This window comes from Anser anser, assembly GCF_964211835.1.
Source record: "Anser anser genome assembly, chromosome: W".
Taxonomy (NCBI): domain Eukaryota; kingdom Metazoa; phylum Chordata; class Aves; order Anseriformes; family Anatidae; genus Anser; species Anser anser.
The window spans coordinates 7,724,668-7,748,158 of record NC_139731.1 but is presented as its reverse complement, the minus strand read 5'-3'; the positions used below and the strand labels follow the sequence as shown (position 1 = coordinate 7,748,158).

The following is a 23,491-nucleotide window of genomic DNA, read 5'->3' as shown; positions in this document are numbered from 1 at the left end:
TGCAAGGGGTACTGCACACCTATGAGTTTACCAGATTCCCTGGTGTACTGCCAAGCACTTCCCCGTGCAAGGACTACCGCACACCAAATTTCCCTGGTATACTGCCAAGCACTTCCCCGTGCAAGGACTACAGTACACCAAATTTCCCGAGACTCTTCCTTTCTCTCCCTTATCTCACGCTTCCTCGGTCTACGGCCGCGCCCCTCGCGGAGCTACGGAACCGTGGATCAGGACTCCACACTTGCTTCGTACAAAAGTACGTCTCAGTCACATGTCACACAGAGTCTCACCCGACCCCCAAGGCAATACTTAATATTTCTTACCTTGGTCTGTGCACAGAGTTACCGGATCAATTCCTAAACCCGGAGTGACTACCTTCTTCCCTTCCCCAATACGTCATGGATACTGCCTATTATAAGTGACTGAGTCCCAAATAGGATTACAATCAAAGTTTACAATTTATTAAACGAATAGAGGCAAGCAAACAGCGCTGGGTGCGCCGGGAGTCTCTGCTCCACCAGGACACACACCTGTTACGTAAGGAGGCTGTTTTTTATGCTCCTAGGCTAATACATATTCATTACTACTTCTAGAAGAGGCAGGGTTATTATAATTGGTTTCCCGAATCCAAAGTCCTCCCAGGTGTACCTGCTTATCAGTCTGTTAGTCTCTCGGGGGCCGCTCGGACAGGGAGGCTCATATTCTTCCTCCTTATCTAGTGGTCTCTTGGCCGGCTGTCAGAAGTTACTGCACGTCCGTGCAAAGTCAGCAGTTTTTCTCTGAAGAAATCCCTTTGTTCTCTTCTCACCTAAACCCAGGCCTCAATGTTAACCCTTCAAATCCCTTAGTGGCACGAATTGCTGGACCATTCCTTACAATTCCTCCCTTTTTTTTTTTTTTTTTTAATATCATCAATTCGTGCCTCTTCTTCAACCTTTGTTAGTAGCAATTGGATTTCATCAGTCAGTTCTCGGGGTGTCCATTTCTTAAGCATCATTATCGACACATCACCTTTTCTCTCCCGAAGTCATCACAAATTGGGTGCTATTTATTATCCGTCATATCAACAACGTAAAGCAAGGTATCATGCAAGGTATAAACAATAATGTCATTACACCACATAAAAATAAAAATAGCATTCTTTTAACCCATGGTCCACCGGGCAACCATGAAAAGAAATCCCAATCCATACCCTTCCAAGTTTTTACTGGGACGTGGGTTAGCTTTTTAATTTCTTTTGTTATCTGCTTAACCACTTTTCCATTATCATCAATTTGTAAACAACAATTAGAATCATTCAGTTTTCCACACACTCCCCCTTCTTCTGCTAGTAAATAGTCTAAGACCATTCTACGTTGAAAGATAGCATTCCTCATCTGAGTGGATTGATCAGCCAGAAGATCCAAGGCCGTCGCTGTTTGATTGGTTACAACTTCGAGGATAGCTTGCGACCTAATTATTTGGTTCAAATTATAAATAGGTTCTCGGGCTCCTGATACCAACTCATTTGGGTTCCAGGTAGCTGGCCCATAATGCTGTATGATTCTTTCAGGAGGCCATTCATCCTTTCCCCATTTTTGGGCACTACCCCCGGCTAAGGAAGTATCAATAGATCGTTTTACTCTGTTCAGGTCATCATATCATCTTATTCCTAAATGATTTCCTTGTGTTTGTGACAATAAAAAGAACAAGGGTCTTATGTACCCCACATAGCATATTCCCGACCAGTTTCCGGGTAGCCTCTTCTAAGCATGTTTGCCACACACCCAATAATGTCCCTTTAGGGCCCACGTCCCGTTTGGAAAATGACCATCCCATCCATCTTTACTCTTTGGGGCGTGATAATACAGAGTGTCCTTGTTACCGAGTGGTCCTGTTACAATGTCTGCCCCGTTTGTACTCGTATATGCGCACTTCCAAGCTCCCACGTTGGGTTTCCACTTACAGTCACAATTCAGTTCTCTTTGGCGACCTGTCATATTATAAGCCTTTTTCGCCGTCCAACCTTGAGAGTGTGGGAAGCACCTTCAATCATGGGGTTGGGCCCGCTTTCAGAGCTTGTGTTACCATTCAGCCCTTCGGGGTGATCCAGCTCCTGGAAAAACTAATCACAATTTTATTATGGGTTTAAAAGGTTCTCATGTTATTTTTCTCAGGACAAACTGATCTTGGTGTGGGAGAAGTCCGGTCGAGGCACTCTCACTCGGCGGTCAATACCCATAGGGGTTGCGTCCCTCGGTAGACCATACACGCCGCAGTGGAGGGTCCTACCCCGGTCTTGCCTTCTCCCTTTCCTCCCTTCAGCCTTGTCCTCTTTATCCAGTGCCCTTAATTCATGCAGAACCTCATTGCTGGGATATCAGTTCCTCTTTAGTCTCAGTTTCAGTTCCCCAGGAGTGGACTCAACCCTCCAGGCTTCGGTAGTTATTGGTCCTTTTATTCTGGATGCGTGGGTCCAACCCCTTTCTGCTGTTCTCACAGCTGTTTCAGTAGTAAGTAAAACAAGGTACGGTCCCTCCCATCGGGGGTTCAATGATTCTTCTCTCCAGGTTTTTATTAAGACCTTGTCTCCTGGTTGTATTTTATGAATAACAAATCCTAAAGCTGGTGTCTGAGTCATCATCCCAATTTCTCTTAGCTCCTGTAATCTCCTTCCAATGGTAATTATGTATTTCTGGATACTATGATCCTCAACTACATTGTTCCCTAGGGGCATCCCTTGAGAATAAGGCATACCATATAACGTTTCATATGATGATAATCCAGTCTCACTGTGTGGTTTAGTTCTTATGTTTAAAAGTGCCAATGGTAAGCATTTCGTCCAGGGCAGCTGTGTCTCGATCATTAACTTAGCCAATTGTTGTTTTATTGTTTGATTCATCCTTTCTACTTTCCCTGAGCTTTGTGGGTGCCACGGAGTGTGGTATTCCCACTGAATACCTTTCAAGGGGTACATCCTTCAAATCTTTGTGGCTGGCGTATGTTCGATTATTTCCACACAATTGTGTTCCAACGGTCCTTCTTCTGGAACGGTTCCTAGAAATACTGCTGGATATAACAGGTTAGTCGTTTTCAAGGTTATGTCATCTTGTTCAGTTAGGATTGCCTGATATTTCATCATCCGGCTGGGTGATAACCAGTGCCCCCCCCCTTTGTTCCAAAACGGTTGTTACCATATGTGGTCCAAAAACTTCAATATGTTTTCCCATTTGAAGGCAAATAATTTTCTACTATCTTTATCAAGAGGTATGCAAAAGAAGGCATCCTTTAAATCTATTACGGTAAACCATTTATATTTCCCTTTCACAGATGTTAACAATGTGTAAGGATTAGCTACTACCGGGTGAATATCCTTTGTTATTTCATTTATTGCTCTAAGATCTTGTACAAATCTATACTCGCCATTCAGCTTCTTTACTGGAAAAAATGGAGTATTGTATTCCGATTTACATTCTTCCAGAATATGATATTTGAGAAATTTGTCAATAATTTTCACCATTCCCGTGCCTAGCTTCTATCTTAAGTGGATATTGTTTGATTCAAACAGGTTTGGCTCCTTCCTTTAATTCCACCTTTACCGGTTGTGCCAGTTTCGACTTCCCTGGTACATCTGTTTCCCATACTGTTGGTATAACTGCATTTTCTACTTCTCTTGGAATATTAACAAAGGGTTTATCTTTGATCATTAGGATTTGGCCTACTTTGGACTCAGGTACCTTCATTATTAATTCTCCATCCTCAAAGGTTATTGTTGCATCTAAGTTGGCTAATAGATCCCGTCCCAAGAGTGGAATCGGGCATTCTGGTACATACTAAAATTCATGGGTTAGTTCCTTACCCCCAAAACGCAAATCAAGGGGTTGTAAGAATGGCCATTCCTCCTCTTTCCCTGTGGCTCCAATTATTGTAGTTGTCTTAGTTCCTAATCGTCCTTTTAAACTATTTAACACTGAATATGTTGCTCCTATTACATTTACAGCCTAATTAACACAGAGAAAGAAGCTCCCATAACCAACAAAAAATTCAAGCCTCTGTCTTCGTTTCCTAGCTTTATTTCAACTAGTGGACCTGCTAGGGTAGATGCCCCAGGTCCCCATCATTCCTGACTGTTGTAAGTTTGTCCTGCAGCCTAAGACAATTTCTTTCTGATATCAGGGGCTGATTGCCCTGGAAAGAGGCTAGCCAATTGCCTTTTTTTTTTTTTTTTAAAGCCAGGTCCATTTTTTTTTCTCATTGCATTTCAAAGTTGGTCCAAAAATTAAAAAATTCCATAAATTCCATAGGGGTTTCTTTTGGACCTTGTTGGAACAGATTCTCAATTCCCAATAGCCAATTTAACCAGATTTTGGTATTTACATAATTTCCGGGGTGATTAGGGTCTCAGTGAGGGGGTCGGTCAGGGGAATGCAATCGTTGAAAGTTCCCTGAGCGGTCCCATTGGCAATCTGAGCTCACACAGGAACTCAGGTTGTTTTAAGAGTTAGCTGCTTTTCTGTTTCCATGACAACTCTCTCGGACCCATCATGGTCCCTCTGCCCCAGAGGGCTCACACCCGCGATTTAGAGATCTCAGCCTCGGGTTGAGACGGAACTATTAACATTCCTACATCCTCTTTCCCTGCTCATTCAACTTCAAACAGCTCTGTCAAATACTACATGCCACACAACCTTTAACAACTTCAACAACCCTTTTAACACTTCCTTTATCTTTCTCCAGCCTGTACTTTTCTAATGTCAACACCAAAGGCTCAGTCAGGGGCCAACTTAATTCCAAACCTTTTCCCTCCAAGATGCTGAAACAACATATCAATATACAACATTTCATCCTATATTCCTTCTCTCCTCAAAAACAACATTAATTGCAAGACACTGTTATAGTCGATTGATCCATAAAGTGGCCATTTAGTTTATATAGTGGCCACCATTGATTGCAATACTTAGTGAAAGTCCTCTTGCTTTCTGTGCCCCCATTTCTAACAATATCCTTCCAATGTGCCAATATGCACCCAAGGAGGCTTTTTTTTTTTTGGATATTACCCATTTCCCATTTCCTTGATTTCCCATTCCCTTTTATTTATTTATATTAGTTACTGTCCCTTGTTTCAATTTCCACGCAAACCTTTTTATTGCAGGTTTTTACTATCTTTTCCTAATCTTCTTCCCAAATGTCCCAATTCTCTGGGATTAAACTCTTCTTTCCACATACAAACTTCACTATTTCAGATTATTGATGAGCCCCGTTCCAATCATAAATCCACAGGATTTCGGAAAAACACCTGAAGCACTCAGCCCTCCGTCTTCCAGACAAACAATACCACCTTTTTCACAAAATTTACATTTCAACAAGACCGAATTTCAAGCCGAATGCTAATTTTTCTCATGCACTTTGTTAGTAAGCCTACACAAAACAAGGAATCACTCCTGTGTATCCGTCAAGATGGGGGTTTAAAAAGGTATTGAGGCCTAAATAAATTCGCTCTCCCCCTTCTTACCAAATTCCCAGGGCTCAGGCCCGAACCACCAAAGAAGTGACTCTCTCTGTTCTACCGCTTTGATAATCAGTCAGCCCCCCTCCCCCGATACTTGGGAAACTGACCAAACACCACCGCGAATATATCCAAACTTCTAAACTGTTACTTAGATAATGCTCCCACCTTCCTCCTTGACACAAAACATTTAAGAACAAAATAGGATTACAAGATGCACCACCGGGGGTGGATTGTTAGGATATAGAGGTGGTAGGTTATCCAATGACTCCCATTCATCATCTTTTCTTTTTCCTTTTTTTTTTAATTTTTTTGTTCTCTTCTTCTTCAAACTTCTCGTCTGCTTTTAGTGTAAATATTGAGGCTGGAAAAGGACGTGAGGTCCTGATCCATAATCCTGCATAATCACTTTCCTCCTGGCTAAAAAGGTTCCTTTGAATTAACATGTATATTTAAGGCCTGGCAAACCCAGTCTTCAAAGGATCCAAAAACGGGCCAAAAGACATGTGGTCTTAAAGGCTCCTTCGGCCATTCTGTCATACAATACTGAACCATTTTTAATTTACTTTTTTCCTTTTCTGGGGCCCCTATCGTTCCAATTTCTAATCATTATCCCTAATGGACTTTCTGGTGGTATGTCTGGTAATTTGCTCCCTTTTCTCTGGTCCCGGGTCTTCAATTTTGTCTGACCCATCTAGGAATTTTACTGTGGCAATTCCTACAGCCCTTGGTTGCCTTAGTGAGAGTGTCTTGCAGGGGGTTTAGGACCTATCACCCACCCACGAATCCTATAGGAATCGCTTCGGTCCTTCACCGGCCAAGTCCCTCGCGGGAGATTGGAACCGCGGTTAGAAACCTCCACAATCGCTTCGGAACTACGTTCCGTCTCAGTCACACTCTCACACACACAGGCAACCGAATCCCACCCAACCAAACGGTATACGCCTTAAATACTTACGACTCCGTCGTCTTCATTCGGATCTTCACTCGCCTGAGCCTATGTTATTGGCTACAGAGTGTTTCTCACACTTCTTTTATCATCTCCTTTAATTTTGGGATTATTTTTCCAATTTCTTATCATTCTTCAGGAAGAGCTGTCGGTAGGCACTCCCCCAGGGTTATCTCCCTGTCCCCTGGAACCCATATTTTCCCATTTTTCGTAGTCCTTGTCAGTGTGCTGCTACAGAAATTTCCCTCCTGCAGGGTACCATACACTAACGTTCCAATTCTGGAAAATGGGGCTGTACTGCCAAGCACTTTACCGTGCAAGGCGTACTGCACACCAAATTTCCTGAGACTCTTCCTTTCTCTCCCTTATCTCAAACTTCGTCCGTCTCCGGCCGCACCCCTCCCGGAGCTACGGAACCGCGGATCAGGACTCCACACTTGCTTCGTACAAAAGTACGTCTCAATCACACATCACACAGAGTCTCACCCAACCCCCAAGGCAATAACTGATATTTCTTACCTTGGTCTGTGCGCAGATTTACCGGATCAATTCTTAAAACCCGGAGTGCCTACCTTCTTCCCTTCCCCAGTACTTCATGGATCCTGCCTCTTTAATCAGTCTCGGGCCCTCTGTCAGCTCTCCGCAGAACCGCCACCGTCGATGCACAGGACCGCTGAAATCAGCGGGGCATGCCTTCCTGCTGCTGCGGCGGTGGGGCTCCCCAGTAGGTGACTGGATCCCGGACGAGCCCCCAAATTGTGAGAAACACTCCGTAGCCAATAACATAGGCTCAGGCGAGGATCTCAGTGAAGTAGTAATTTATTCGCGATTGCAATGGCGGGCATCCCACAAGCAGGATCGCACCTACTAGTCACACGGTACAGTTTATATACTGTATTTCCTCGACGACCAGGACCCTCCCCTGTTTCCCCACTGAGTGGGTAATCCAGGTTCACAACCTATCCGATGCTTCACAGATAATACATGGCTTTCAGTTGCCAGCCTGTTGTTTTTTAAATTTCTTTTGACTTTTTTACTCTTTGAGGTGGTAAGCTTTCTTCACTTATCTGACTTGACACGGTGATTTTCACCTAATTGCTCTAAGGAGTCTGGTTGTCTGCATTTTACAAGGTCGCCTGCTAAGTTTTCTTATCACTGCAAGCATATCTCAATACCAAATTCCTTACCTTTAAGCAATGTAACTCTGCAAAAACAACATTTTTATTCCCACAGAAGAAAATGGTTAAATATTGTTTATCAGTCTGGACAAAAGAACCAATTAAGGAAACAGCAGTATTTTGGCCAAAATACGGGCCTGATGAAAATTCAGGCTTTAAATTTCTATGTAAATGTTATAAATTACTCTTTTAGCCAGAAAGAATTAGTTTATTGAGTAAGCGATCAGCAAGGAAAACAGCGCTGGGCGGCCGGGGAGTCCGTGCTCCTCCAAACGGCCCGCACCCCCCCCCTTTTCACAGTCCTTATATCACCGAGTTCTTCCGGGGTTACGTAGCCCCCCTTCCTGCTACTGCGGCTGCGTCGACTGTTGCTAGGGGGTCGTCTCTGGTCCCTCTGGTGGTCGCACGGATGAAGGCCGTAGTCTTCCTCCGCTTGGTACGTGATGTTTTCCCTCCATAGCCGGTCATGCTGTTTTGTCTTCAGATAGGACAGTGGGTTATCAAATTTTGCAGTAATAGTATTTACACAAAGTTCTCTCAACTATCCGCCCGAGACAGCAACAGGCAAGGAGCCTCAAGGTCCTTACAGCCACCTGGCGACTCCCTTTGTTCCTTCTTAATATAGCCATGGGAAATAATGAACAAACATGCTTCATACACCACAGTAAACAATAAGATTCCTTCTTTTTTCGGAGGAGGAGCCAAGTTATGTTCCCTATAATCCTAATATTGCACCGGTGGCAGCAGCAGCCGCTCCAGGAAGGGAGACAGGGACTGCAATTAACACTACCCCTAGAGAAGAGCGTACTCTAGGCTCTGGCAAGAATTAGAACAAGGTAGAAGAGGTACTGAGAATTTTGCCTTCCCTGATACTAACAGTACTAACACTAACTGTGTATCCTCTTAGGTGAACCCCTCCCACCCCCTCCGTACCAGCAGAGAGGTTAGGAGTTTTAAGAAGGAGATGAAGTCTTTAATTGAGAACCCCATCAGGCTAGCTGAACAATTAGACCAGTTCCTAGGACCTAACTTATACTCTTGGGGGGGAATGATGTCTGTACTAAGTATGTTGTTTACAGGGAAAGAAATGGGAATGATCAGGAGGAGAGCTGCTATACAAGAATGGGAAGGAGCTCATCCTCCAGAACCAGGGATAATACTGGCAGAGCAGAAATACCCACTTGCCAACCCTGGCTGGAATAATAATAATGCGCAACACAGAAATCATATGAGAGACTTGGGGTCAGAATGAGAAAGGATGAATCATAGAATCATAGAATCATAGAATATCCCAAGTTGGAAGGGACCCATAAGGATCATCAAGTCCAACTCCTGGCACTGCAGAGGTCTACCCAAAATTTTAGACCATGTGACTAAGTGCACAGTCCAATTGCTTCTTAAATTCAGACAAGCTTGGTGCAGTGACTACTTCACTGGGGAGCCTGTTCCAGTGTGCAACCACCCTCCCAGTGAAGAACCTCTTCCTGATGTCCAGCCTAAACTTCCCCTGCCTCAGATTAACACTGTTCCTGCGGGTCCTATTGATTTGTGGAAAACAGACTCCACAATCAGTAAGATTGTAAAGTAGGTATGTTTATTCAGCACTGGGCAGCACTGGGGGTTGTCCCGCCAAAGTCCTGCGTGCCTGACGTGGCAACTTGCCTTGGTTATATGCAGTAAAGAGTTACATATGCATGAAGTTTCACAATACGCCTATACATATTCATAACCTGTCCCCGCTTCGTATTAAAAGTAGTTCCAAGAAGTCATTTCCATAAACTCCTCCCATCTGCGCTTGCGCAGTGTATTCTTGTGGTGGTCGTCGGGGGTCGTGGGGATGAAGATTGATGACTCTTCCTCGTCACCGCTAGTTGACCTCTTGTCTTTGCGCAGACTCAGTTGCTCCTTGGCTCTTGTCCATCTGCAGGACCAGTTTCTACCAGTTTCTTAAGATAGGCTCACTCTCTTATTAGGAGACTGACCTTGGTGAGGGGCCCAAGGCTTCTTGCTTTAGTTAATTTGCACAATGCACCATAGTTAGCAAAGACACTAAGTAGCATCCTAGTTTAATGCCGTCAGCACTCTCTCTCTACTTGATAAGATTCTCCTAACTCCCTCTCTCAGTGCTCCCTTTTCTAAAAAGTTAGTAAATTCTTTTACTATTTATAGGTTCAATATATTGTTTCTCTATCTATCACTCTTTCAAAATATCTGTAAGACTCCAGTTTCCATCTGAGTTGGTTTTTTCCACTCGCTGTAGGAGTTTCCCGTACTCTTAAAACACCATAAGGTACATCAGATCACTACACAAAGAACCATGAACAAAACCACGACCACGATTATTGTGATAAACAACTGTTTCAGCCAGGTTAGGTTTGGCAACCAGGAAGTCAATTTTTCTACCAAGTCTGTAAATCCCCAGGACGTATCGTCCTGAGCTACTGCATGCAAAATTTTATTCTTTTCCGAAATCTTCTCCAGGTCAGTCTCAATCTGTTTTTGTTGACATATACACAGCAAGTTTGGTTTATGACTGTACACAATCCTCCCTCCTTGGCTAAAAGCATATCTAATCCCATCCTATTCTGAAGCACTACTTTGTGTAGGGAGGAAATTTCTTCCTGTAATGCTGAAAGAGCATCAGCTGTGGCTGAGATATTTACGACAGCTTTTTCTAATTCACTTATTCCCAGAGATGGAATCAACCACCTTACAAAACTATGGAATCTCGTGGGTCTCATCACAAAGGGGTTATTTGAATATACCCCCTCGAGGGCTAAGATAGCCCCCGATACAATGACCCTTCCAATTTAAGGGTAAGCTTTTTCTAGCATGATCATCTCCGCATAGCCAATAGAATCCTTTTTGTAGCTTGCAGATTTGCATGAGGAAATTGAAGCCATGAGATCCTGAGTTCGTTGACACCTACACCATAATCTCTAATTTTAGTAAGCCTACATATTCTGCCATACTACAGTTGTCAGGTTCCTGGGCTAAATAACTAAGTGGACCTGTACCTACGCATGGGGTTTTATCATTTAAGCATCTGGTGTATATGTTAACATTTTCGTGTGGGAGTAGTTCATATCTCTCCCCTAGATGTTCTTCTCATCTGTTGTTCATGAGCCAGTTCTGCTAACAACAGGCAGTAACAAGAAAACCAAGCATAGCGGAAGTGAAGACCTTCCAGCTGATCTTATGAACTGTGAATTACCTCACCATGTAGTCGCACAAACCTGGGTGTAAGGGGAGGCAGGGGGCATAAACTTCATGTCTGTGATTAAAGCGGTGTTGAGGAGAGACAATGGGCACTTGAGTCAGTCCTAAGATCTGTATTGTCCTAAGTGATATCCATTAGAAAAATAAAGTTGAAACTGAGAAGAAAGACTAGCTAAACTTGTGGGTTCCTACACAGCTTGCACTGGTTCTTGGTGAGTTAACAGCTTTTCCTCATGGAGATCTTTGCTTTCTCTCTTAAAAAGAACAAATACGAAATGTGACATTAGTAGAATTTAACATTTTTATATCCTTCCTTGGGAAATGAGTGCGGCAGAATGGATTCATCGGCAGCATTCAGTTGTTCATTGTTTACGTTCTAACCATCCCTAGTGCATATGTATGAAAACTGTCTTTAAAATATCTATGCTCTTATGGGAACGCATGTGTTGACTCTGAAATAGATCTCTTACTTCTAGAGGTTCAGTGGTTGGAAGCTGTTGTATAGGAGTTATGATTGCAGTAAGCACTTCAGTTTGTATTTTTTTTTGTTGTTTTGTTTTGTTTTGTTTGTCAACAAACAGTGAAATTGGATTTTTAAAAGCTTAGCTAGTGCATGTTTGACTGAAGTCTCTATTTTGCTGTGATGCAGTTTAATTAAAATTCTCACTGCTTTCAGAAGACAACCAATTTACATTCTAACTACTTTTATCACACAAGTTCTTTTGAATCTGTTACAAAAGCTTCATTGCACTTTAAAAAAGATGGATGTAAGCTCAAAGGGCTTCTTTTGGGGTCAATAAATTTTTTGGTCTACTTTTCTCACAGCACCAACACAGTGATGCTCATATCTGTAAGAGTGAAACTTAAGCAATTTATATATACACAGTAGTTATTACATGCCTTATAAGATCTCCCAAAGCAAAGGATAATGGGGAAAACACCTAGTTAGTATACTACTTTACTGTTCTATAGCAGCGATTGTTGGCATATAGTTTGTAAGCGAACAGCGCAGCATTTGGCTGCACGTGAATAGTGATGGCAGAAGGCATAGCTATAAAGACACTAGGCAACCCAAAGTTTAGCTTAGAGTTGCTGGTGGTGAAGAAACAACATTGGGAAAACTCATTTCTTCTCTGAATGCAGCAGTGTTCTGCTTGAGCCATATTTGCATAATAACGTTTTACCTGGCGAAACGTGAGCTTTGACTAAAATGGCTTGTACAAGATTCAGATTTGGAAGTCAAAGGTGACAAATTGTGTATTGTTTTCTGTGTGGTGGTTTTACCGTGCTAGGCAGCTGAACACCACAACCGCTTTCTCACTCCCCCTCATTAGATGAGGAGGGGAAGAAGTAAAGGAAAGAACTCACAGGTTGAGATAAGGATGATTTAATTAAAGGGAAAAAAATAATTATTAAGGAAAGATTATTATTAATCAAACAATTTAACTAAAGGGAAAAAAGGGAAAGGGGAAAGGGAGGGGGAAAGGGAAAAAAACAAAACAAAACAAAACATGTAAAGGCTATGTGGAAGTGCAGAGGAAAGGAATTACTCTCTACTTCCCACCAACGAGCGATGCTTGACCACGTCCTTGAAGCAGGGCCTCAACGCAAGTAGCTGGTGTTCGGGAGGAGGACAGACGTTTTCACAACAAGAGCCCACCCCTCCCCTCTTCCTCCTTTTTCCACCTGTTATTGCTGAGTGTGACATCATATGGTATGGAATATCCCTTTGGTTGGTTTAGGTCAGCTGCCCTGGTGATGTTCCTTTCTCACTTTTTTGCCCACCCCCTAGGAGGGTTAGAGAGAGTGCTGATGCTGTGCCAGCACTGCTCAGCAGCAGACAACACTGGTGTGATACTACTGCTGTTCTAGCTACAAGTGCAGAGCACAGCACTGTATGGACTGCTGCAGGGAAAGTTAACATCCCAGCTGAAGGGATGAAGACACGGACTCCTGATGGCTCTTGAACAGGTGTCCTGGTTTCAGTTAGGACAGAGTTAATTTTCCTCCTAGTAGCTGGTAGGGTGCTATGTTTTGGATTAGGATGAGAAGAGCACTGATAACATGCTGATGTTTTAATTGTTGCAGAGCAGTGCTTACACCAAGCCAAGGACTTTTCAGCTTCTCGCTCTGTCCTGCCAGCGAGCAGGCTAGGGGTGCAGCAGGAGCTGGGAGGGGACAGACCCAGGACAGCTGACCCAAACTGGCCAAAGGGGTATTCCATACCATCTGACGTCATGCTAAACAATATATAGGGGTGGCTAGCCGGGGTGGGGGGGCTGGCTGCTCGGGGATAGGCTGGGCATCTGTCAACGGGTGGTGAGCAATTGCATTGTGCATCACTTGTTTCTTACACATTATTATTAGTAATACTATTATCATTATTATTATTATTATTATTGTTATTATTTTCCTGTCTTAATAAACTGTCTTTATCTCAACTCACAGGCTTCACTTTCCCGTTTCTCTCCCCCATCCCAGAGAGGGAGGGGGGAGGGTGAGCGAACGGCTGTGTGGTGTTTAGCTGCCGGCCGGGTTAAACCACAACAGTCCTTTTGGCGCCCAACGTGGGGCACGAAGGGTTGAGATAACGACAGATTTGACCAGAGTGTGTTAAACTAAAATTGGTATAAGTATTGGACCTGCTTAATAGTTGCTAGTCACAATATTGATTGCCTTAATCTGAGGTCTGCTGTGCCCGTTTTCCAAATTGAGTTTTATAGCACGTTACTTTCTGTATGTGCTCCCTGTTGCACTGTTTATCCTTTCCGGGCCCTGGTTTAAGATTGTTATGGTACTGTGCGGTGTAACAATGGCTTATGAAATGATGAGATTTCTGGTCATGACTCTAACCTGGTATTTGTACTCAGCACTGACGTCGACTCTATGCTTTGGAAACCATATCTCAGAAACTATTAGCAATTACACCTATTGCCTTTTTTCATCAGGGAGCCAATCTGTGAAGGGGACAGGGGAAGATATTTTTCCCTACCTGTTCACTCTCCCTTTCTCCTTCACCACCCTTATCCCCCGAGCTAGTTACGATAGTTCTCCAAGATGTTGAATATCCTTGGGATACTCAGACCAGCATGTTCTTGTTATGTCTCCTGAATGCGCTTCAGGTTTTATTTAAGGTTAAACAACTATTTAGGAATCTCATCCGGAGATCTGTCTTGAGGCGGGATAGTTGCGAGTGGCAGGGAGTGTGGGAGGATATGGGCAGGTTTCTAGAGCAGTGGTCACCTCCAGTGTTTTGGACATTCACCCCTGAACAACTGCAAAATCCTAAAAAACTGGTAGAATGCTTGAAAAAAGGGTGTCATGACTCTGGCAGTTCCAAAGTGACACAAATCACTGTAGAGTGCTGGGGTCTGGCTTGTGCCTATTGAGCTGCAATTGATGCTACTATCAACCTAGTGACAGACCCTGCAGCCGCTCCAGCTCCTGCAGCTGCTCCAGTTCCAGCCCCTGTGGCCGCTCCAGCTCCTGCAGCCGCTCCCACTCCTGTGGCTGGGTCAGAGAAAAGAACTGTAGCAGTGCAAGTTGCCCCTACAGAGGGTATTCCAACCCCTGTGGCAGACCCTGTGGCTGGGTCAGAGAAACGAGCTGTAGCAGTGCAAGTTGCCCCTGTAGACAAGGTGAAAAAATGGTATAGAGGCTCAGGTCGTTTAGAACGCAGACAGTCTTCTGCTAGGTCTAGGTATAGAGAAGAGGAGGCTGGGCCATCAAATGTGCAGGAGGATGAAGATGAGGATGAGGATGTCGAAAAATCAACAGTAACTACCCGAACCCTATACCAGCGTGAGCTACGAGATGTGCGAAAAGATTTTGGTCGCTGCATAGGTGAGCAGCTTGTCACCTGGCTGCTCCGGTGCTGGGACACCGGAGCCAATAGTCTGGAATTAGAGGGCAGGGAAGCCAGGCGGCTGGGATCCCTTGCTAGGGACGCAGGCATTGACAAAGCAATTGGAGATGGAGCACGATCTCACAGCCTCTGGAGGCATCTCCTGTCAGTTGTGAAGGAAAGGTATCCCTTCAAGGAAGAACTCGTATGTCTACCAGGCAAGTGGACCACCATGGAGAAGGGAATTCAGTACCTGAGGGAATTAGCCGTACGGGAGGTGATTTATAAGGACCTAGACGACGCACAAATATCCAGAGATCCAGATGAAGTCCAGTGTACACGACCCATGTGGCGGAAGTTTGTACGGAGTGCACCATCATCATATGCCAGCTCATTGGCAGTAATGGCCTGGAAAGAGGATGAGGAACCCACAGTGGATGAAGTGGCTAAACAGCTCCGGCAGTATGAAGGAAGTCTCTCCACTTCCCTACAGGCCTGTGTCTCGGCTGTGGAGAAACTCTCTGAAGAGTTTCACCAACTTAAAGAGAATTTATCTTCCCCCCACACCTGAACGAACCAGTGTCCACCAACTAAAAGAGAATGCTTTGGAGAAACTTTCTGAAGAGGTCCACCAACTTAAAGAGAGTTTATTTTCCTCCCCACCTGTACAAACCAGTGTCTCAGCTATTAGGGGTAAGCATTCATCTGTGCAAGGAAGACAATATGGTGGGTACACACAGCGCCACCCTGTGGTTTTACCTACGTGACCATTGAGAGGACATGAGAAAATGGGATGGAAAATCTACCGCAACCCTAGAGGCACGGGTATGTGAGTTGCAAAAGAAAACAATTGGGAAAAAGGGGTTCTCTGAAAAGTTTGCTGCTCCAACTTCCAGCAGGCAGTCCTTTAAACACAGAAACGAAGATTCTGTCCAGGACTAGAGGGGCCCTGCCTCCAGCCAGGGGGAAGAAAGGGACAATCGAGTTTATTGGACTGTGTAGATTCGATGGCCTGGCACGTCAGACGCACAGAAGTACAAGGCTTTAGTAGACACCGGTGCACAATGTACTCTAATGCCATCAAGCTATAAAGGGCCAGAGCCCATCTGTATTTATGGTGTGACGGGGGGATCCCAGCAGTTAACTGTATTGGAGGCTGAAGTGAGTCTAACTGGAAATGAGTGGCAAAAGCACCGTATTGTGACTGGCCCAGATGCTCCGTGCATCCTTGGCATAGACTGTCTCAGAAGAGGATATTTCAAGGACCCAAAAGTGTACCGGTGGGTTTTTGGCATAGCTGCCTTAGAGACAGAGGATATTAAACAGTTGTCTACCTTGCCCGGTCTTTCGGAGGACCCTTCTGTTGTGGGGCTGATGAGGGTCGAAGAACAGCAAGTGCCAATCGCTACCACAACTGTGCACCGGCGGTAATATCGCACCAACCGAGACTCCCTGATTCCCATCCATAAGCTAATTCGTCAACTGGAGAGCCAAGGAGTGATCAGCAAGACTCATTCACCTTTTAATAGTCCCATATGGCCAGTGCGAAAGTCTAATGGTGAGTGGAGACTAACAGTGGACTATCGTGGCCTGAACGAAGTCACGCCACCACTGAGTGCTGCAGTGCCGGACATGCTAGAACTCCAGTATGAACTGGAATCAAAGGCAGCCAAGTGGTATGCCACAATTGATATCGCTAATGCATTTTTCTCCATCCCTCTAGCAGCACAGTGCAGGCCACAGTTTGCTTTCACTTGGAGGGGGTCCAATATACTTGGAATCGGCTGCCCCAGGGGTGGAAACACAGCCCTACCATTTGCCATGGACTGATCCAGTCTGCGCTGGAGCAGGGTGAATCTCCTGAACACCTGCAGTACATCGATGACATCATTGTGTGGGGTGACACTGCAGAAGAAGTTTTCGAGAAAGGGAAGAAAATAGTCCAAATCCTTCTGAAGGCCGGTTTTGCCGTAAAACAAAGTAAAGTTAAAGGACCTGCACGAGAGATCCAGTTTTTAGGAATAAAATGGCAAGATGGACGTCGTCAAATCCCAATGGATGTGATCAACAAAATAACAGCTATGTCTCCACCAACTAGCAAAAAAGAAACACAAACTTTCCTAGGTGTCGTGGGGTTTTGGAGAATGCATATTCCAAATTACAGTCTGATTGTAAACCCGCTCTACCAAGTAACCCGTAAGAAGAATGCTTTTGAATGGGGCCCTGAGCAACGACGTTGATTGCCATTTTTCACTACTACATATACTTTCCCTGTAGCCCCACGCGCTGTCCATGCGCCCGAATGTGTCATACAATTGGTTAGAGACCCTCAGACACACACCTCCAGCCAGTCAGCAATTGGCCACTGCCCAAAGCTCATCTTTAACACTGTAGCCAATTTACGTTATCTCGACCTTGCTCAAGTTTTTGTTTCTACCGCTTGTTTCCTCATTATCTCTAATTCAGGGATGTGTGAAACAGTGCAAAGCCACCTGCAAATTCCTTTCTCACACCCAGCCAGAGCCAGTACATAGCTGCCAGCTGTAGTTAGAGATTTTTCTTCATGACACCACCACTTTTGTTTTTTGTTAACCTTTACTGCCATCAGCTTGCCTCAAAAGCCTCTGCTGCTCTCATGACATAGTTTCCTGGTGTTTCTGATTTTGCTATGCCTCCTTAAAGCTTTTCGGTCTTCTGAGCTTTGAGAGCAAGTGTTTGTGAATGGCAAAGGGAGGCTATTTTTGTGCTCTCAGGGGCTTTTTTCTGTATTTAATCCAGCAAAACTGCTATCGCTTATGTCTCCTTTTGATTGCTTGCCTTAGTTTGCAAAATCTGACTCTGGATGCTAGTCACAAACTAGAATTAGTTTGCTGTGGCTTCCAGGGGGTTTCCTGTTAACTAATAGCTTTCCACAAAGACTCCAGTGCATGTGAAGTTACTCTGACTGCAGGAAGATGTTCTGATTTCCTGTGAAGGAAGAGTGTAGCATGTCCTCTAGTTTAATAGTCTTTTAGCTGGAGATTTTTAGCCCAACTGTCAGCACCTCAAGGACAGAATAAGTGATACGGAGAGTTGAATAGGTTTGTTCTGTGCAATTTGAGTCCAAACTAAAGGCTATCCTATGACTTGTTCTACCTCTTGGCTCTGGGATTCTGAAATTCCTTTCTCTGTAACTTTAGTAGTACTGTTCAAGTGACTTTGTTTGCAGTAACGCATATGGGAAAAGTAGAAATTGGTAATAAAGGATGAAGCATGGAAAAATTATGAAGGATATATTAGGAACAAATATTTAGTCGTAGAAAAGCTTTTGAATGAACTCTGGGAGATGATGCAACACATCAGGTTTACGTATACCCATTTACATGTATCAAAAGAATGTGAATAATGTTAGTAATGCTTTGTTTTTGTCTGTTCCTTATGCAGGTAATACATTTCTTTTTTTATGTTTCTAACTGATGCTGTAGGTGTCAACTTAACTGTCTAGCTAGTAGACCACTGACCTTAAATGGAAAAAGCGTACTGCAAACTTTTTGTCCTTAATTAAAAGTACTCTCAATTTAATTTTTTTATTAGCAAGAATGTGGGGAATTTAAGAGAGGGTGCAGTTACAGCACGTATTACAGGTATGATCTCTGCAAAGAAGTAATTACTCTTCTCTCTAGGAGATAGACATAAAGGAACCCATAGAAAAGGAAGTAAATCCTCATTTATTACCGGGTAACTTGTATATTGTATGCTTAGAATTATATAATTTAAATGATTTTTTATTACTTATAAAGTTTCTTATTTGTGTACAGCAAACACTCCAGTGACATCTGTGTCCAGCGTAGTAAAAACAGAGGTTTGGGAGTAACCATTCTTGCAGGTTGAATGTTTTAAGTATTTGTATCTGCATTGATTACTGAAAAAATATAAAAATTGGATTTTTTATAGAGAACAGTATCTTCAGGTAAAGCTGCATGTGGCAAATTGTCTGTACTTCAGTTTGTCCTATTTTCATAAAGGTGGCTTTGATTTTTGTCCCGTTCTTTCTTTTAAAATGCTGACAGTATTTTCCAAGGTCAGGAAAGATGAGTTTGCTAACGTAAAATACAAATAAAAGCTCAGCATAAATTAGTGTTGTTCTGTCAGTTTTTCTGTACTTTTCTAGAAAAGACTAATCTGGCTGTTGTTTGTACCTATTTAAACCTGTCTTTATTTTCTTAAATTTGAAGTTCAGTTCCTGCTAATTTGAAGATTAAAATTTCATTGACCATTATTTATATAGACTTGTTTGAGAACTTTAAGATAGTGCTGGGACATGTAAAATCAGCAACATTTACAGTCAAAGCTATGAAAAACTAACAATGATAAACTTGTAATAATTAACTCAAATGTTTCAGTATTGCTAAGAGTTTAGTGGTGCAGAAAACTGGAACAGTTTTCAAATTGTTCATTGACTATATTAACTGTTCTTTACTGGGATTTGGATTTTTCAGGTATACATTTGTGTGGTGGCTCTTTGCTACTCCATGTATTCTTTTTCTACCAGTTAGTTGGCCATGATGAAGCTGCTTCTAGTTACAGAACTTCTAAATGTGTTCAGCTGAACAGTGTTCAGTCCATCCTTAGAAATCTTAATAACCTGGAAGAGGCTGTCTGGATACTGATTCCAGGAGCTGCCTCTTAATCTTTGCTTAACAATGATGAATTATCTTCAGGCATACAGTTACAAGAAGCTGTCGGGAAGTAAATGCTGAGTTTAAGATAACTGAAATACCAGTATTTCAACTTATGTTGCAAGTTAATGTTTGTTTTACACAGGTGAACTGCTGCTTTGTGAGGCAAGCACAGTATACAAGTACATACAAGAAGATGGGTCAAATCGTGGCACCTATGGGAAACTTGTATGCACAAACTTCAAGATTGCTTTCCTCGATGATGATTCTGCTTCAGATGATAATGTAGGAAGACAGGTGGCCTTGTTATGACCAAACAGACTCTGAAGAAGTATAGTGTTTCTTTGACTAAATAATCTTACCTTTCCTTTATATAAGAACACAGACTGACTATAGATTTATGGAAAGTTTTAATGGCCACAGGCTCATGTTGATCAGTCTGTACTACTTGGTCCATACATATCCTTCACCAGGCTCTAATAACTTTCAGTGAAAATGTTCTAAGTGTATATCTGGATGCTTACAGTTAGATGTAGTTTATAACTTTTTAGCTCGTGAATTAGTAACTAAAATTAAAAAAACAACAACAACAAAAAAAACCCACAAAAGTTAAAAGCATGGATTGGTTTGAAAGCTAAATCTATAGTTAGTTTAAACCTGATTCCTGACTGTTTGTCTAATAGCAATTGCAAAAGTGTTAATGTCGAACATCTCTAATGTATAACATCAGACTTGAATTTGGGCTACATCTGCAGAACCATTCTAGGGTTGCACAAGACCAAGTAGGCTGATATGCAGTGGAAATGCTCCAGAAAAATGTTTGCTGTGTGGCTCAGCGAAGCTCTGCATTATTCCAGAGTCAGGTGTTAACTGCAAAGACTTTGGGACTTTTTAGCTTTTTAAATGTTTGTCAAAGTCCCCAATCCTTAGAAATGAGTCTAATTTCCTTTTTTTAGATGCCCAAACTGAGTTGTCAAAGAGGAGTGGTAATGCTACACTTCTGTGGATGTGCTGGAGCATGTGAAGCTGGTCCATTTAGGTGTTACAAGTGAAGGAGATGGTGGTATATGGCTCTCAAGAGTGCAGGATTACTTTGAAGGTGAACAAGAATGAGAACACAGTTTGACGTGTTGATTGTAGTCATAAACTCCCTGAATTTTTACCCTGAGAAACTTAATGTTGAAAACTAAAGCTTCTGCAGCAAAATACTGATTTACGGACTGTCTGGAATGAATTTGGACAAAGCTGCAGAACCCTTTCCCCAGATCACATGAGGTGTATTTTAAACCTCAGTGACCTTGCTAATTTCTGCTCTATCACTAGCTTGCTAAATCCTAGGTTTATAGCATGCTGAGTCAATTGTATTTCTCTCAGTGGAAGTTCAGTGTTAGTCACTTGATTCAGAGTAGTACAGACCTGGACATCAATTGAATGAATCACAGAATTGTAGGGGTTGGAAGGGACCTCAAAAAATCATCGGGTCCAACCCCCCTGCCAAAGCAGGTTCCCTAGAGCAGGCTGCCCAGGTAGGCATCCAGACAGGCCTTGAATATCTCCAGAGGAGACTCCATGACCTCCCTGGGCAGCCTGTTCCAGTGCTCTGTCACCCTTACCGTGAAGAAGTTCGTTCGCATGTTGGTGCGGAACTTCCTGTGATCCGTTTTTTGGCCATTGCCCCTTGTCCTGTCCCCACGAACCACTGAAAAGAGGTTGGCCAAATCCCTCTGTCTCCCACGCTTAAGATATTTGTAAACATTAATAAGATCCCCTCTCAGTCTTCTTTTCTCAAGGCTGAACAGACCCAGGTCCCTCAGCCTTTCCTCATAGGGGAGATGCTTCAGGCCCTGTATCATCTTTGTGGCCCTCCACAGGACTCTTTCCAGGAGAAAAAAATGGTGCAGTGCTATTGCTTCACTTAAGCAATAGCACTGCAGAGCAGTATAGGTGACATTCCTGAAGAATACCTCTTGTTTGTCTAAGGGAACTTTGTTTCATGAGATTCTTGATGTCTTCAGGATATAAAAGGTGGTAGAAAATGAGTTTTTACTGTACAAGCCAAACAAAATGGACTTGTTTTGCAGCAGGGCCTACAGGCGTGCCTGTATTGCTTTTTTAAAAAGAAGTACACAAGAGTGAGGCTGCTAGCTTTCTCTACTGCTTACAAACTTTATTGAGTAGCCTGACTTTGGGCTCATGTTCAGAGTATTTATGAATGGTGATGTGAATGGGTGAAGGAGTGGGCTAGGGAGAACACTGAAGCATGGTTGTGAGACACTATTTGGTTTCATTTCCAGTGGCCTAGCTGGTAGTACTTGAAGGCATGAAATGGTATATTCTCAAACAGAACTGAACAAAGGGTTGTCCTGAGGGCTTTATGATAGTTCAAAAAAATAATTCTTTTAAGGAACTTAATACAGACGGTTGCCTGAGGAATCTTAGTCAAAACTACTAAGTTGTTCTTTATGCATATCAAAACTTTGAACTTGTTGTGTAGCCAGAATGTGAACAGAAGTAATCACTGAGCAGCTGGCTTGCTCTAAATTCAGTTCCTACCTTATAGTGGGTAGCTTGTGTGGGCTTATAAAAAATAAAAATCAAATAAAATAAAAGTTGTCAGCACAACAGCTTGCAATACTGTTGTAGGGTGCTTGTTTTGACTTGTTAAAACTTGGACTTGAATTAGTTTCTTGAATTTTGAGACATCAAGCAGGGATAGTTTTATCAATTAATGACAAAGTGATTTTGATATTTACTTCTTAATTTTGTAGTTTATGATGGGAAAAAGAAACTTCTAATGGGACAACTGAGAAAATACCCAGAGAAGCTAATTATCTACTGTAAAGACCTTAGAGTATTTAATTTCTACCTGAGATACGCAGAAGAAGAGGAAGTAAAAAGAGTAAGTATAGTAACTTCATTTGTGTTTTTCCTCTTTTTAAGCTTGCTGTTGGGTGTTAATTTCTTCATTGGGGATGAGAGAAGGATATAGTTCACTCTGAGAGTTCCCTTTAATTTGAAGTGTTTTCTGAGAGAGAGTAGAAGACTTGGGTGTTTTTTAAACTAACCTTATTAAATAACATATGTATAGCTATTAAAAACCATGTGCACTGTCTCTTTGAAGAAAAGTGGAGCTTGAGAGTATTATAATATAATTAGCTTCAGCTTAGGCAAACTTGTAAAGCTATTCTGTGTTTTCACGATACTATTTTACTACGTTATGAACTTCAGCCTTGCTCATACGGAAGCAGTTACTTTTCTAATAATTTGAGTTCTTTTGATGGGTTAATCTGAACTCCAAACTAGGAGTGTTTCTAGCTTTAATAAGAGTCATTCTGTAAGTTGAACACGTATAATGCTTCTCATGGAGTCAAGTAGGTATATTGTTCTGCAGACAAGGAAGAAGGCTTTCCAAAAGTTGCTTTTCAGCTGTTGGGGATAGAACCCATGGAGCAATTTTGTTTAAAACCTGGGAGAGAGGTGATGTTGTTTACACTTTTTATTAGTCTGTTTGGGTGTTAGTTTTTGGTCCTTTTCTAGATCATCAGTGGCATAATTCATCATAGCCAGACTCCTAAGCTACTTAAGCGCTTGGTTTTGTTCTTATGCATCAGCTGCCCCAAATAACACAGGGAAGTGTTTTTATATTTTTAGGTTGTATTTGTTGCATACTGTTATAAATGACAAAGATAAGGAGGACTGTTCACAAAAGGACAAGATAAAGAATGTCAAACATGCAAGGCCTCGAGATAACAGGAGCCCCTCGGACCCCGAGAACCAGACCAAACCAACCTTATGGCCCAGATTGTGACCAAGGCCTCAGAGAGCATGCGCAAGGAGATGAGGTGAAAAGTTCAACCCTGATGAAGACATCTTACTTCATCCTCACGACCCTCAGCACCCACCACCAGAAGGCACTGCGCAAGTGCAGATGGGAGGAGTTTATGGAAATGACTTCTTGGAGCTAATTTTAATACTAAGCGGGACAGGTCATGCATATGTATAGGCGTACTGGGAAACTTCATGCATATGTAACTCTTTACTATATATAACCAAAGCAAGTTGCCGCGTTAGGGCGCCCACAACTTTGGTGGGACTACCCCCCGTGCCGCCCAGCGCTGAATAAACATACTTACTTTACAATCTTACTGATTGTGGAGT

General features: G+C 42.8%; 2 long non-coding RNA genes across 5 annotated transcripts; one reads left to right on the top strand and one right to left on the bottom strand.

The window, feature by feature from the left end:
* Nucleotides 1-2,854: 2,854 nt before the first annotated feature.
* LOC310888734 lies at nucleotides 2,855-6,943 on the bottom strand. Its single transcript, XR_014576109.1, has 2 exons — nucleotides 6,444-6,943; nucleotides 2,855-3,048 (listed from the first exon to the last, which is right to left on the bottom strand). It is a non-coding gene; the product is annotated as an uncharacterized lncRNA (long non-coding RNA).
* A 689-nt stretch (nucleotides 6,944-7,632) lies between these two features.
* LOC310888733 lies at nucleotides 7,633-23,491 on the top strand. Of its 4 annotated transcripts, XR_014576105.1 has the most exons (4): nucleotides 7,633-8,048; nucleotides 20,290-20,432; nucleotides 22,102-22,232; nucleotides 22,985-23,491. It is a non-coding gene; the product is annotated as an uncharacterized lncRNA (long non-coding RNA). The 4 variants fall into 4 exon arrangements; XR_014576106.1 differs by lacking the exon at nucleotides 20,290-20,432 and having other exon boundaries at nucleotides 22,985-23,489; XR_014576107.1 differs by lacking the exons at nucleotides 7,633-8,048; nucleotides 20,290-20,432 and adding an exon at nucleotides 13,116-13,150 and having other exon boundaries at nucleotides 22,985-23,489.